At 42.6% G+C, this 14,495-nt stretch overlaps 1 long non-coding RNA gene, 1 other non-coding gene and 3 pseudogenes across 2 annotated transcripts in view; 1 reads left to right on the forward strand and 4 right to left on the reverse strand.

Moving 5' to 3' along the window:
• Window positions 1-14,495, forward strand: part of LOC143769239 (uncharacterized) — a 281,786-nt gene that overhangs the window by 203,492 nt on the left and 63,799 nt on the right. The gene's annotated exons all lie outside the window — the stretch shown is intronic.
• Window positions 667-872, reverse strand: LOC143771338 (U2 spliceosomal RNA; annotated as a pseudogene).
• Window positions 6,810-6,982, reverse strand: LOC143770688 (U2 spliceosomal RNA; annotated as a pseudogene).
• On the reverse strand, window positions 12,996-13,186 carry LOC143770667 (U2 spliceosomal RNA). Its single transcript, XR_013214691.1, has one exon. It is a non-coding gene; the product is annotated as a U2 spliceosomal RNA (small nuclear RNA).
• Window positions 14,149-14,329, reverse strand: LOC143771309 (U2 spliceosomal RNA; annotated as a pseudogene).

A 14,495-nucleotide genomic window follows, 5' to 3' on the forward strand; every position in this document is an offset into this window, starting at 1 on the left:
TTGTGACAGCACATGAATGTTCCGTGCTAAGATTCTATCATCTACTGCGGGCAGCGCACCTGGTTGGTGAAAAGCATTAGAATGCTCACACACACACACACACAGGTGTAGATGGACAAGACAAGCCTATTCAAGATCAGCACAGGCACCATTTTTACTTATTTTTTTCTTTTAAAAATGCATATAATACAACGCATTGAAAAGCCGGTGGTCCACAAGAGGGAGACAATGTTTCAAAAAAGAATTCCTGCGGTCAGAAATGCAGTATGTATGGCAGAACTACTCATTGGATACTTCAATTTAAATAGCAAGTGCTGACAGACAGCAGGGGCCTAGTTTGGTAGCCGACACAGTATATTTGCAACACTGTAAGAAAGGCCTAAATCTTAACACACCTGTTGCAGCAACCAGTAAAGACAAATTGATTGATTGATTGATTGATTGATTGATTGCATATTGAATGCAATGCAATGTTTGACAGACATAGGTGAAAGCAAGGCCAGGCAAGGCGCAGAAAATGTTGCAATTGGCCAGGAGAAATCAAACAAAATGCTACACTTGGCCTGAGAAAAGTGCTTCTTTGACCCTGAAATCAATTCACATAAAGGGTTAAAAGACAACTCGCGCTGATTTCAATTCAATCTGTTTTTAGAAACTGGATCAGAGAAGGAGTGCACTGGTCCCGGAGATACTGCAATAACGGGTCAATGCGTGGAGTGGACAGAGCAAGCTCTTCTTCCATCTCCCTGTTCCAAAAATCCATTTAATATATGGTCCCCAAATAGGGGACGTATCAGATATTAAACTGATAAGAACAGATTTTTTTTTTTTTTTCTCCCTCAGATGGGGAATTTCACGGTCTAGAAAACCATAACCGAAGAAACATACCCAAACAGCTGTGTCAAAATTCAAACACAAAAAGCCGTTCCCATCATCATCGGAAAAATTTTCTTTCTTTTTTCAAAATACATATTTACACAACAGGAAAAAACAATCAAGAAGTATTAACAAAATATCTCCACTTCTTTACCTTCCAAATGCCCTCAGCATCAAGCTCTCCTCTCTTCTTCACCTCCCACAAATAACAAACATACAATTTCCCCAAAATCACCTTCACACAATCCTTAACTAAAATAGCTTTTCTCTTGAAAACATACACATTCCTTACATCCCATAACACTTCCTTTATACACGCAAGCATTAACCACAACACTCTTCCTCTCTCCCCATCACACATTCCCAAACCAAACATGAACACCTCAAAAGTTAACAGACTCACACCACCCAATTCTTTACATAAAGGCCCCATTCTTGCAATAACATTCCTAGCATACTTACAATTCCAAAAAACATGTATCACACTCTCACTTCCACCACAACCCTCTCTCGGACACATCTCACTTCTCACCAAACCACGGTTCCTTTGAAATTCTCTAACAGGTAACACTCCATGCAATGACTGCCACACAATCTCACTCTGTCTGTTTGTCATACCATCCATTCGTACCCTCTTCCACACCTCCTGTACATCCGACCCTCTAACCATATTTATTCCACACTCCATCTCTCTACACCCAATCATCCTATACACAGCCTTCTTATTACTCAACAACCTAATATCCACATCACACAGCTCATACTTCACCAAGAATTTATAAACCCACACATACCATACAGGCACTTCAAAAGCCACCGGACACCGCAAATCTCTCTCCCACCACTTTAAACGAAACAAATAAACCCCAAACAAATATCTACACATACATGAATATTTTCCATCCGCCCTAATCATCCTCAACACATACACCACGCTATTTACACCAAAAAACACTTCAAGGTTAGGAAAATTTAAACCACCTTTCTCCAAATGCTTCATCAAAGTTTCTCTCTTAGCCCTCTCCATTCTAGAATTCCATAAAAAAACAAACAATACCCTATTTAACCCCCTCAGACACATATGCCCTGGTGGAAAAACCAGAACGATATACAAAAAAATAGGCAGCACCACACTCTTTATAATCAAAATTTTCCCAAAAAAGGTAAGGTTTCTCAACCTCCAAAAACACAACTTCCTTTCAACTTTCTCTTTCGCATCATCCCAACATTCCTTCCCATCCAGACTCTCAGAAAACTTTACACCCAATACCTTGATAGGCCCTTTTACTTCATTCACACCAACATCCTTACTCAAAGATCCTCCCCCAAAACTCTTACATTCACTCTTCTCCCAATTAACTTTAAAAGCAGACGCACCACAAAAAATAGACACTAACAATTTTACCCGCCCCACTGAACATTCCGAATCACATAATACACACACGTCATCCATATAGCCACTAACCTTCCATTCCCTACCCCCTCCACCCGGCACTTGTACACCCCGAATCACCTTATCCTTTCTCAACATACACAGCAATGGCTCAATAGCACAAATAAAAGCCACAGGGGACAAAGGGCACCCCTGACGCACACCCGAAAAAACATTCACTCTCCTCCCAACAGAACCATTCATCAAAACACAGCTATAAATATTCTTATATAGACTTCTCACTCTCCCAACAAACTCAGCCGGAAAACCCATTTTTAACAACACTCTAAACAAAAAACTATGCGACAACCTATCATACGCTTTTTCAAAATCTAAACTTAACAAAAACACACCTCTCTTGCGACTCTTACAATCCCACAAACAATCCCTCAACATGCACACACACTCATGTATACGTCTTCCAGGCACCGCACAACACTGTTCATCCCCAATCACACTCCCTATCACATCACGCATTCTATTTGCCATTATTTTTGCATAGATCTTATAATCGCAGTTTAATAACGTTATCGGTCTCCAATTCTTTATATTTCTCAGATCACCTTTCTTTGGTATTAACACAACCATTCCCGCACGCATACTCTCAGCTACCTTCACATTTGCCCACATATATTTACAAACTTCCACAAAATCCTTACCAATCACCTCCCACATCACTCGATAAAACTCTACCGGAAGACCATCTTCCCCCGGCGTTTTATTTAACGCCATACTATTCATCACCTTCCATACCTCATCATCAGTCAACTCACTCATCACACTCCCTTTCTCTACCTCACTCAACTTATTCTCTAGCACACTCAACACTTCATTTTCCAAATTTCCATCCCTCCACTTCACCGCATACAGATCCTCATAAAACTTTGCTACTTCCTCACACATATCCTCCCCACATACTTCCCTCCCATCAGCCCCACACAGCACATTCATACTTTGTTTCTCCCCAAAAACCTTCTTGAAAAAAAAACGTGAGCATTTCTCATCATGCTCCAATCTATCAACCTTAGACCTAAAAACAATACTCCTTCCCCTCTCCATCAAAAATTCATGAATTTCCTTTTTAACCAACAAAATCTCCTCCTCCACCACCACTCCTCCTTCCCTCAATTTATATAAAAAATTTAAACGCGCATTTAAAGCTTCAAATTTTTCTCTCTTAATTGCAGCAACCTTATAACCTAAATCTTTAAAGAAAAATTTGGTCTGTTTTTTGACCCAATCCCACCAATCACACACATCCCGAAAACCACTCTTACCCTTACACCACTCTTTATATTGTCTTGCATACATCTTTCTCACTTCCACATTCTCCAACAAGCTACTATTTAATTTCCATAAGCCCCTACCAAACACCCCATTTACATCTATATCCACTTCACATGACACACACACATGATCTGAAAACAAAACATTCTCCTGCTTATAACTAATAGAAGCCATATTTTTGGAAACAAAACAATAATCCAATCTAGATTGTATTTTTCCACTCTCAGAAAAAAAGGTATTCAACAAAGGATTCACCTTACACAAACGCTGCATATCTCTCAACCCAAAATCACCAACCAAATCTAATAAAACCTTTCCAGACACATCCACATTCGCTTTCCCCACATCACAATTCATATCACCCACAATCACCACAGGCATTCTCCCCGGCACAAAAAACTTAATTTTTTCAAATAAATTTTTCCGCTCATTCTTATCCACCGGTGCATAAACATTAATAACGCAAAATTTAACATTTCTATACACAAAATTTGCTAATATACACCTACCCACCTCAATAACCACATAATCATTCAAAACAACCTCCCGCCCCTTTACCAAAAATCCCACACCATCATTCTTATTACATGCACTCCCCGACCATACAGATGCCCCATAAGGCCATTCATCCCCTTTCACACCATCCACCACCCCACACTCTTGCAAACAAAAAATTGATGCATTTTTCATAGCTAAAAAATCAAAAATTGCAGCCCTTCTGCACCTATTTTTAAATACTCTCACATTTTGAGAGATTATAGTGAAAACCATACTTAAAAAGATCCAAGCACTATACAAAAACAGAAAGCCTTTGACTTAAGTCAAAGCTCTAAAGACAGAGGAAAAAAAACTTATGCATAATTCCAGACAATTTTAAACAGTCCCCCCACCATCGTCCTCCACCATCTGCAGTGAGTGGCTAGTTTCCGACCCACTGGCCTCTCCACTCTCACTCCACCTTGGCTTCTTGACACCTGCTTTCCTCTGAGGTGCCACACCTTCTTTTTCTTCGTCACTTTCCCCACCACCCTCCCTGTGACACTTTTCACTCCCTCCACCATCATCCGACCAAAACTCTTCAATAACCTCCGGGTCTGAGAGATGTTCAGAACTTTCCACAGTTTCCATACATTCCGCAACATCTTCAGCGTCCCGAAGCTGCAACATGTCCGGGCGCTCCCCTCCTACCGCCCCTTCAAAGCCTTTTTCCACTTTCTTCAATTCCCTTCTAAGCTCCTTCTCCAAATTCTTCTTATATCCAGCAGGTGCCAGGAGAACGTCATCAGGAGCCTGAGAGGCAAGATATTCCCTCCGCCTCCTCTCCTCCCTCTCCACTCTGGCAGTCTCACGCTTCATCCGTTCCGCCATCCTCCTCCTTTCCTCCTCCTCCTTCCATTCTTTATCCGATTTCCTGGGCATAGCCCTCGGACAATCCTTGAACATGTGATCTTCGCTACCACACATATCACAGGACTTGGGTCTCGGGCACTCGCCCGCCACATGTCCCTCCCTTCCACAATTGCGGCAACACTGCCCTTTTTTACATGTAGCCTGCACATGGCCAAAGGAAAAGCACTTCCTGCAAAACATGGGCTGCCCTGCATAAGACAGGAAACCCCTATGTCCCGCCACGGAGAAGTTCGCCGGAGGATGCCTGAAGCCTCCCACACTCTCGGGGTCCTTCTTAAGTTTCACACGAAACTTATACTTACAGTTGAAAATCCCCAGACAGTTCACCTGCCTCTCTCCTTTCCGTACATATTCGCAATACCGCGAAAGGAAGCCCTCCAGTAAAGCTGGGTCCGTAAAAGGGTTATACACAGTTACCCACACAGTTTTCTCTTGCAGCCCAAACAAAGGCTCAAACTCTATTCCTTCCAAGAAGGGATCTTTAGAATGACTCCGCAGCCATTCAAACACATCAAGGCAGACATTTTCTTCTACAAAAGTCACATCATAAGTCCCTTGCCTAGGAAACTCATTGACGCTGTAGAAATCCCCTCGCCTTGCCCCAGCTTTACCTTCCAGAAGATCCTGCACGACAAACTTCACGGTATTCCTCTCAGAACTCCTTGCGTCCACTCCAATTCGGATGGTGTTCCTGACGAAATTCATGCTTCCAAATAACTGTCGGTATAAACCACAGATGACGCAAAATCCTTTGCAAAAAGGCCTGGATTCCTCCAGATAACTCGCACCAAATTCAGCTGCAACCAAAATGATCGCAGCCAAAAGGCCGAGAAGCGATACTGAAGCCGCTGTGCCCCGTGGGCCGCACCAAGGCCTACCACCAATACCCATTGTGGAGACAGAGCAAAAGATTGCCGCCGCAGGGAGGACATTTTCAGAAACTCTGGAGGCCTTCTCAATGACAGTTCTGCTGTCAATGACAGTTCTGCTGTGTATGTGTGTCTGTGTGTGAGAGACGGAGAGTGTGTGTGTCTGTCTGTCTGTCTGTCTGTGTGTGAGTGTTTGTTCAAGCTGTGCAAGACGCGTTTTGAATCTGCATAACTCCGCCTACTTTGACCACACCCTCCAGCCAGCCCCATTGTGACAGCACATGAATGTTCCGTGCTAAGATTCTATCATCTACTGCGGGCAGCGCACCTGGTTGGTGAAAAGCATTAGAATGCTCACACACACACACACACAGGTGTAGATGGACAAGACAAGCCTATTCAAGATCAGCACAGGCACCATTTTTACTTATTTTTTTCTTTTAAAAATGCATATAATACAACGCATTGAAAAGCCAGTGGTCCACAAGAGGGAGACAATGTTTCAAAAAAGAATTCCTGCGGTCAGAAATGCAGTATGTATGGCAGAACTACTCATTGGATACTTCAATTTAAATAGCAAGTGCTGACAGACAGCAGGGGCCTAGTTTGGTAGCCGACACAGTATATTTGCAACACTGTAAGAAAGGCCTAAATCTTAACACACCTGTTGCAGCAACCAGTAAAGACAAATTGATTGATTGATTGATTGATTGATTGATTGCATATTGAATGCAATGCAATGTTTGACAGACATAGGTGAAAGCAAGGCCAGGCAAGGCGCAGAAAATGTTGCAATTGGCCAGGAGAAATCAAACAAAATGCTACACTTGGCCTGAGAAAAGTGCTTCTTTGACCCTGAAATCAATTCACATAAAGGGTTAAAAGACAACTCGCGCTGATTTCAATTCAATCTGTTTTTAGAAACTGGATCAGAGAAGGAGTGCACTGGTCCCGGAGATACTGCAATAACGGGTCAATGCGTGGAGTGGACAGAGCAAGCTCTTCTTCCATCTCCCTGTTCCAAAAATCCATTTAATATATGGTCCCCAAATAGGGGACGTATCAGATATTAAACTGATAAGAACAGATTTTTTTTTTTTATTTTTATTTTTTTTTTTTTATACCAACTCAGATAGGCAGAGCACAATGCTCAATCAAATCAGCTTAAAAAAGCTTCAAATGATACTCGCCTTCATCACACATGGTATATAGTCAGAAAAAAATAAAATCATAACAAAGAACACTAATTAAACTTCACAAGAAATCTCCACTTCTTGAATTTCCAAACGCCTTCAGCATCAATAGCACTTCCTCGTTTCTGGTCCCACAGGTAAATCACATACATACGTGACAGAATCAAACTCAAACATTCATTAACAGACATCTTCTTCCCCTTGAAAACTAACAAATTCCTCGCATCCCATATACTTTCAATTACACATACAACCAACAGCCATAAAATCCTATCCTTCACCCTACTACATGCACCCATTCCAAACATTGCAAGCTTCCAATTAAGATACGATACTCCAGCCAATTCCTTACAAAGACCACCCATACCTTTCCATACAGCATACGCAAAATCACAGTCCCAAACCAAATGTCTAACATGCTCTCTCGCACCACATCCATCCCTCGGGCATACCTCAGATTTAATTAAATTCCTCCTCTTTTGCACATCCCTAACAGGCAAAATATCATGTAACATCATCCAAACAATATCTCTCTGTCTATTCGTCACACCTTCTATACTTAGTTTCTTCCACATCCCAGGCACCTCTTCACCTCTCAATCCATTAATATCACATACAACCTCACGCTCACGCACCATCCTAACAACTTTTTTCTTTTCCCTAAAATCATTCATACCAACAGACAACAAATCATACTTTCTAACAAATTTCTCAACACAAGCATACCACAACGGACACTTAAAAGCAACTGGTACACTAGCATCCCTTTTCACCCAGTTCAAACCATACAACATCCATCCAGCTGAATACTTCATCATATAAGCAGACTTATTACCTTTCCCCAAACATACTACAAACATTTTCACATAACTAATCCCCAAAAAGAACTCAACACTCAGAAAATTCAAACCACCATTCACACATAACTTATGCACAGACTCCCGCTTCAATTTCTCCATGCGACTTCCCCAAAGAAAATTAAAAATCAATTTCTCAGTTTTCCTGATTTTTATAAACGCAGTAGGATACACATTCCCAACAAATAACAAAATAGGCAAAATAACCGCCTTAATAATCAGGACCTTCCCAGTTAGAGTCAATTCTCTTAACCTCCAAAAATTCAATTTACGCACCACTCTCTCCCCACACTCATCCCAACTTTCATTTCCCTTTAAGTCATCATTGAACTTAATCCCAAGCACCTTCATCGGACCATCCTCACATTTCACACCATCCATCCTAACCTTCCTATCACCAAAACATTTAAAGGAACTCTTAGCCCAATTAACCCTAAAAGCTGAAACACTACAGAACAGACTTAATATCAACCTCGCCCTACTCATTGCAGCCATACTCTCATTCACTATCACCACATCATCCATATAACCCAAAATTCTAACATCCTTCCCACCACTCCCAGGAATCAACACACCTTTCATAACCTTATCCTTCCTAACCATACACATCAACACCTCAATCACACTAATGAACAAAATAGGGGACATAGGGCACCCCTGACGCACTCCAGACTTAATCCTCACTTTATCGCTCAAACACCCATTCACCAAAAATTCACTCGTCACATTACTATACAAACTCCTAACACAGCTCACAAAATTCCTAGAATAACCCATCTTGGCCAAAACATGAAACATAAAACTATGCGACACACGGTCAAAAGCTTTTTCAAAATCAACAGAAAGAACCAGACACTTCTGTTTACGACTCATACAATCTCCAATCACATCACGCAACAAAACCAGATTCTCAGTCATACTTCTCCCTGGCACCGAACACACCTGATCTTCATCCACCACACCACCAATCACTTCCCTCATCCGATTAGCCAACAACTTGCTAAAAACCTTATAGTCAGCATTTAAAAGCGTGATAGGCCTCCAGTTGCCCAAATCCTTCCTATCACCTTTCTTATACACCAGAACCACCACTCCTTCTCTCATTGAATCACTCAACATATTCTCCCTAAACATATACTGACACACTTCCACCAAGTCAGCCCCAATCGTATCCCATTCCTTCACATACAATTCCACAGGCAAACCATCTTTCCCAGGAGTTTTATTCTTACTAGCAGACATAACCACTTTTTTAACTTCATCCAACACAATCTCATCATCCAATATTCCACGCTCATCCTCTCCCAGTCGGCCATTTAGACACCCCAACACATCACTCATCATCTGGTCATCAAACCATTTTTCCCCATACAACTCCTTATAAAACAGCACAACCTCATCCATCACATCTTTACCACTTACACACACGCCTTCACCATTCACCACCTCATTCATATCCATTTTCTTACCAAACACTTTTTTAAAAAAGAACCTTGTACATTTCTCATTTTTCTCCAAATGCTCAATCTTAGAACGGAAAATAATTTCTTTACCTTTTGCCTCAATAAATTTCTTAATTTCATCTTTCACCTGACACATCAAATCATCCACATCCACTCCAATTGTCCTCAACTTTCGTAACCACTCCAATCTGACACTTAGCTCATTAAATTTTGCCCGATTCATAGCAGCTTTTCTCCTACCCCATTTTTTAAAGAAAATACCAATCTCACACTTCAACCAATCCCACCACTCAAGCACATTCATAAAATCACTTTTTTTATTCCTCCATCTTACATACATCCTTTTAAAATCACGCATAATTCTTTCATCTTCCAACAAACGCACATTAAGCTTCCACACACCTCCACCATACACAAAATCACACTTACCTTCCAACCGTGCTCTCAAATACATATGATCTGAAAAAGGGACATCTTCCTGCTGGAAATCCCTACAAACAATATTTGGAGAGAAAAAAATACGGTCTATTCTAGACTCTATACCTCCCCTGTCAGCCTTATAGGTCGCAGGAGGAGGTTTACCAAGGATAACCTCCGCAGCATCCTGAAAAGAAAAATCTGATACAAGACTCTTAAGTCTTTTACCTGTGACGTCTATCTTATCCCCCTCCGTCACACAATTAAAATCTCCAACAAAAATTACTGGTATTTTCCCAGATAAAAAAACACACAATTTCTCAAAAATCTCCAACCTCTCCCCCTTATCTACCGGTGCGTACATGTTAACCACCCTCACCCTCCAACCCCTACAATTAAGCTCACATACTACACACCTTCCTGCCTCCACCACCGTGTAACTCTCTACCTTAACCCCTCTACCATTCACCAAAACCCCCACCCCAGAATTTTTATTACATACAGACCCAGACCACACACTCTGACCCAAAGGCCAAACGTTGTCATTTAAGGGATCAGAAATCCCACATTCCTGAATGCAGTACACATCCGCATTCAGGTTACTCAGGTAGTCCAATATTGCCACTCTCCTGGGTAGAGACTTAATCTGCCTCACATTTAGTGACAATATGCTGAGAGTATGTATAGACACCATTTGTCAATTTGGGGACCCAAAGTGCGACAACATAACCACCTATGCATTATCCTAACCCTTCTGGAGGGAGGACGTTTGACGTGCAGAAGTCGAGGATCGCACCTTCCCCTAAAAAAGAGTCACCTTGGGGGCCAGATGCTGTAGGATACACCCGAGCCGGACTTATACTGCAGTCACTCAAGGGAGAAAAGGATGACTCCACTCTTTTCTTCTTCTTGACAGAAGAACCTTCCTCCTCATCAGAGCTAGTATCCTTCCGTTGAAAGCCAAAATCCCCCTGACCTTCCTCCATCTCAGGGTCTGACACTTCCGCACTCCAATCCAGATTTGGTGTTTTTGACAAGTTTATCTCCTCTTCCCCCTGCAATGTGGCCGCCATGCCAACCTCCGGGTCCTCCCCCAGGGATACCTCCATACCTCCTTCCCCAGTTACAGTCTCAGTATCGCTGTCATCTGAGGCAACAGAGACAGCCTGCTGTACTGGAGGCTCAGGTGCCAACTCCATATTGCCTCTTTCATTAACGCGAACCCTCTCAGGGAAACACTCCTGTGCCTCCTCCTCATCCAGGAAAGCCGCGGTGGACAGCGGTGCAGACGATGGCATACCTGCTGGAGCCGGAGACCTATGTGCACTCCTCCTCCCTGCTGCAGCTGCATAGGAACCTGGGCGTGACTTGCAGTCTCTGAAAGAGTGCCCCTTCTCTCCACAGAGGTTACAGACAATGGTGTTTTTACAATCAGAGGAGACATGGCCCTCCTCATTGCATTTCCTGCAGATAGTGTCTATGTTGCAAGCTTCTTGTGTATGCCCGTACCTCCTGCAATGCCGGCAAAACATAGGTGCATTAGGGAAAAAGAGATAACCTCTCTCCCGACCAATTGTAAAATTCAAAGGAGGATAGTGGATACCCCCTGGCTCATCCGGGCTTTCACGAAACGTGACCATTAGTCGGTATTTCCCCGACCATAAATCCTCTTCATTCATAACTTTAACAGCAGCTTTACAGATGGAACAATGCCTTCTTAAAAAGGCGTAAATCAACTCCAGCTGTACATGTGGGTTGTACATGAAAATTGTCAGAGGTATCTCCTTAGCACCATACAAAATGACAAAAGACAGCCCATCCAGGTATGGATGCTCCAGGTTCCTTTTCAGGGACTCGTACAAATTATTACATGCAGCCATCGAAATCAAAACAAGGTTATACTTGCGCTTAAACTGCTGCAGGCACAGAATCTCCTCTTTCCTCACACCGAGAACTTCAAACAGGACCTTCCACACCACAAAGCTGAGATTGACGATTTCTTCTTTTCCTTCCTCCACATCGATCTGGATTCCGAATTTCACACGAGCCTCTCCGGGCCCTGCGTAACGAAGACGTCCCATGATCGCTAGTCGTGTCCTCTGGTCAACTCCCTAAAGCAGCATGTGGCTTAAGCCGTAAAACGGCGATGCCACAAGGCCAAGAGTCAACGCTCAGACAGCCATCCGGTAAGACCCACTACAGATCTTAGCCAAAAGGCCGAGAAGCGATACTGAACCCGCTGTGCCCCGTGGGCCGCACCAAGGCCCACCACCAATACCCATTGTGGAGACAGAGCAAAAGATTGCCGCCGCAGGGAGGACATTTTCAGAAACTCTGGAGGCCTTCTCAATGACAGTTCTGCTGTCAATGACAGTTCTGCTGTGTATGTGTGTCTGTGTGTGAGAGACGGAGAGTGTGTGTGTCTGTCTGTCTGTCTGTCTGTGTGTGAGTGTTTGTTCAAGCTGTGCAAGACGCGTTTTGAATCTGCATAACTCCGCCTACTTTGACCACACCCTCCAGCCAGCCCCATTGTGACAGCACATGAATGTTCCGTGCTAAGATTCTATCATCTACTGCGGGCAGCGCACCTGGTTGGTGAAAAGCATTAGAATGCTCACACACACACACACACAGGTGTAGATGGACAAGACAAGCCTATTCAAGATCAGCACAGGCACCATTTTTACTTATTTTTTTCTTTTAAAAATGCATATAATACAACGCATTGAAAAGCCGGTGGTCCACAAGAGGGAGACAATGTTTCAAAAAAGAATTCCTGCGGTCAGAAATGCAGTATGTATGGCAGAACTACTCATTGGATACTTCAATTTAAATAGCAAGTGCTGACAGACAGCAGGGGCCTAGTTTGGTAGCCGACACAGTATATTTGCAACACTGTAAGAAAGGCCTAAATCTTAACACACCTGTTGCAGCAACCAGTAAAGACAAATTGATTGATTGATTGATTGATTGATTGCATATTGAATGCAATGCAATGTTTGACAGACATAGGTGAAAGCAAGGCCAGGCAAGGCGCAGAAAATGTTGCAATTGGCCAGGAGAAATCAAACAAAATGCTACACTTGGCCTGAGAAAAGTGCTTCTTTGACCCTGAAATCAATTCACATAAAGGGTTAAAAGACAACTCGCGCTGATTTCAATTCAATCTGTTTTTAGAAACTGGATCAGAGAAGGAGTGCACTGGTCCCGGAGATACTGCAATAACGGGTCAATGCGTGGAGTGGACAGAGCAAGCTCTTCTTCCATCTCCCTGTTCCAAAAATCCATTTAATATATGGTCCCCAAATAGGGGACGTATCAGATATTAAACTGATAAGAACAGATACTACACTTGATCTTAGCCAAAAGGCCGAGAAGCGATACTGAACCCGCTGTGCCCCGTGGGCCGCACCAAGGCCCACCACCAATACCCATTGTGGAGACAGAGCAAAAGATTGCCGCCGCAGGGAGGACATTTTCAGAAACTCTGGAGGCCTTCTCAATGACAGTTCTGCTGTCAATGACAGTTCTGCTGTGTATGTGTGTCTGTGTGTGAGAGACGGAGAGTGTGTGTGTCTGTCTGTCTGTCTGTCTGTGTGTGAGTGTTTGTTCAAGCTGTGCAAGACGCGTTTTGAATCTGCATAACTCCGCCTACTTTGACCACACCCTCCAGCCAGCCCCATTGTGACAGCACATGAATGTTCCGTGCTAAGATTCTATCATCTACTGCGGGCAGCGCACCTGGTTGGTGAAAAGCATTAGAATGCTCACACACACACACACACAGGTGTAGATGGACAAGACAAGCCTATTCAAGATCAGCACAGGCACCATTTTTACTTATTTTTTTCTTTTAAAAATGCATATAATACAACGCATTGAAAAGCCGGTGGTCCACAAGAGGGAGACAATGTTTCAAAAAAGAATTCCTGCGGTCAGAAATGCAGTATGTATGGCAGAACTACTCATTGGATACTTCAATTTAAATAGCAAGTGCTGACAGACAGCAGGGGCCTAGTTTGGTAGCCGACACAGTATATTTGCAACACTGTAAGAAAGGCCTAAATCTTAACACACCTGTTGCAGCAACCAGTAAAGACAAATTGATTGATTGATTGATTGATTGATTGCATATTGAATGCAATGCAATGTTTGACAGACATAGGTGAAAGCAAGGCCAGGCAAGGCGCAGAAAATGTTGCAATTGGCCAGGAGAAATCAAACAAAATGCTACACTTGGCCTGAGAAAAGTGCTTCTTTGACCCTGAAATCAATTCACATAAAGGGTTAAAAGACAACTCGCGCTGATTTCAATTCAATCTGTTTTTAGAAACTGGATCAGAGAAGGAGTGCACTGGTCCCGGAGATACTGCAATAACGGGTCAATGCGTGGAGTGGACAGAGCAAGCTCTTCTTCCATCTCCCTGTTCCAAAAATCCATTTAATATATGGTCCCCAAATAGGGGACGTATCAGATATTAAACTGATAAGAACAGATTTTTTTTTTTTTTTTTTTTAAAACCATTCAGGTTGTTTTATAAACAACAGTATGTAAGTCTTCCAAAAACCATCATTGTTGTTGTTTAAATATAACTCATCATCATGGTTATTCTTTATTTAATAGTTCAGAAATTTTCCATAAACAGGAACAGAAATCAAGCATATAATTACAATAATGCACTCCTTAGGGT

This window comes from Ranitomeya variabilis, chromosome 4, assembly GCF_051348905.1.
Source record: "Ranitomeya variabilis isolate aRanVar5 chromosome 4, aRanVar5.hap1, whole genome shotgun sequence".
Classification (NCBI taxonomy): Eukaryota; Metazoa; Chordata; class Amphibia; order Anura; family Dendrobatidae; genus Ranitomeya; species Ranitomeya variabilis.